A 2500-nucleotide genomic window follows, 5' to 3' on the forward strand; every position below is an offset into this window, starting at 1 on the left:
AAAGTCTTTTAGTTTATATAGGAAATATTTATTTCAATGTTACTGTTCTTGAAATATTTGAAGTTCCTTGTTTCCTTTCCTCACTGGGTTTTTTTTCCCTGTTGGAGCCCCTTGGCTTATAGCATCCTGCTTTTCCAACTAGGGTTGTATCTTACCAAGTAATAATAATAATAATAATAATAATAATAATAATAATAATAATAATAATAATAATAATAATAATAATAATAATAATAATATGTATCAATTGGTGTGGATTTTCATACACTCAAATATGAACCAAGTTTGAAACCTCTGTGACAAAGATGTCCAAACTTTTGGCTGATTACGTGAATTGGACATTTCGCTTGATCGTGACCTTGACCTTCCAAAATTTAATCATTTCCAGCTTTTTACATAACAGTTAATCCCTGCAAGTTTCATTACTCTACGATTAAAATTGTGGCCAGGAAACTGTTCACAAACAAACAAACTCAAAGGGGCGAAAACATATCCTCCTTACCACTTCGATGGCGGAGGTAATGAATGACAGCTAGGAAATAGTTGCATGATTTCCTTCACCATCAATTGCAGTGGGAAGGAAATGCGTATAGGAATAAATATACGTAATGATACATAACACCCTGGTCCTAGCTTGGGTGGAGAGGAGGCTTGGGCGCTGATCATATAATATATGGTCAGTCTCTGGGCCATTGTCCTGATTGCCAGGGCAATGTCACTGTCCCTTGCCTCTGCCATTCATGAGCAACCTTTAAACCTACAAGAGATGCATTTATTGCTGGTCAAGGTTAAGTCATTATTCTGCATGGTACGACTTGAATATAAAATACAGTAAGTTAGCAAATGATAAAAATCTAACTGTTAGAAAAAGGACTTAGAGGGTCAACAATATGCGTAAATTGACAAAATGCGTAAAGAAACCAAATACGTATGAAACAAATTGCGTAAAAAATTACGTAAAAACTAAATGCGTAAAAAATTACGTAAAAACAAAATGCGTAAAAAAATTACGTAAAAACAAAATGCGTAAAAAAACAAATTACGTAAAGACAAATTGCGTAAAAAAAACAAATTACGTAAAAACAAATTGCGTAATAAAACAAATTACGTAAAAACAAAATGCAGAAAAAAAACAAATTACGTAAAAACAAATTGCGTAATAAAACAAATTACGTAAAAACTAAATGCGGAAAAAAAACAAATTACGTAATAACAAAATGCGAAAAAAAAACAAATTACGTACAAACAAATTGCGTAAAACAATTAATTACGCAAAAACAAAATGCGGAAAAAAACAAATTACGTAAAAACAAATTACTTAAAAACGAAATGCGTAAAGAAACCAAATACGTATGAAACAAATTGCGTAAAAAAAAAAACAAACAAATTACGTAAATACAAAATGCGTAAAAAAAAGTTAAGTAAAAAATTAAAGATGCGTATTAAACTAAATACGTAAAAATTACGTAAAAACAAATTGCGTAAAGCAACAAGCCCCTTCAAGATACGCTTTTAATGAAGGTCAAGACGAAGTTATTCTAAATGATCACGTATTTAATATAAATTACAGTAAATTAGCAACTGATAAAATCTGTCACAAAATGGGAAGGGGACTTCGGCCCCTGATCGGTTGAGTCATCAGCAGCCATTGCCTGGCTCTCCATGGTCCTAGCTTGGATGGAGAAGGGCTTGAGCCCTTACCCTATGTATATCTAGTCAGTCCCCAGGGTACTGCCATTGTTCCTTGCCTCTGCCATTCACGAAAGACCTTTAAACCTTACAGTCCTCCTCTTCCTCATATCTCTTCTTACACAGTCAATCCATCGCAATTTTGGTCTAAGTAACCTCCTTATCGGATGGTCTTTGTCTCGTCTCTCTACATGTTCATACCATCTCGGTCTCCTTTCACTTTTAGGCTTTGAAATAAAAAACGAAAATGATGAAAATGAGCTCACGTCTTCCTAGGAGAAATTCTACGACGCTCGTCAAACCTCGCCCTGCCATTCTTCCCTCTAGTCTCTCTACATGTCCACACCACCTCAGTCTACTTTCTCGCACTTTTAAGCTTTTGAATAAAATACCGAAAATGACGGAATTGAGCTCACGTCTTAAGAGAAATTCTACGATGCTCGTTCAAACCTCGTTCTGCCATTCTTCTTCTCATCTCTCTACATGTCCATACCACCTCAGTATACTTTCTCCCACTTTTAAGCTTTTGAATAAGAAAAAATAAGGGGAAAAGGATAAAAAATAAGTTCACGTCCTCTTAAGAGAAATTCCACGACGCTCGTCAAACCTCGTTCAGCCATTCTTCTTCTCGTCTCTCTACATGTCCATACCATCTCAAGTCTAATTTCTCACACTCTTAAGCTTTTGAATAAAAAAAAAAAGAAAAAGAGAAAAATGAGCTCACGTCTTAAGAGAAATTACACGACGCTCGTCAAAACCTCGCCCTGCCATTCTTCCTCTCGTCTCACTACATGTCCCATACCATCTCAAG

The sequence above is a fragment of the Palaemon carinicauda genome, chromosome 10 (genome assembly GCF_036898095.1).
Source record: "Palaemon carinicauda isolate YSFRI2023 chromosome 10, ASM3689809v2, whole genome shotgun sequence".
NCBI classification, from domain to species: domain Eukaryota; kingdom Metazoa; phylum Arthropoda; class Malacostraca; order Decapoda; family Palaemonidae; genus Palaemon; species Palaemon carinicauda.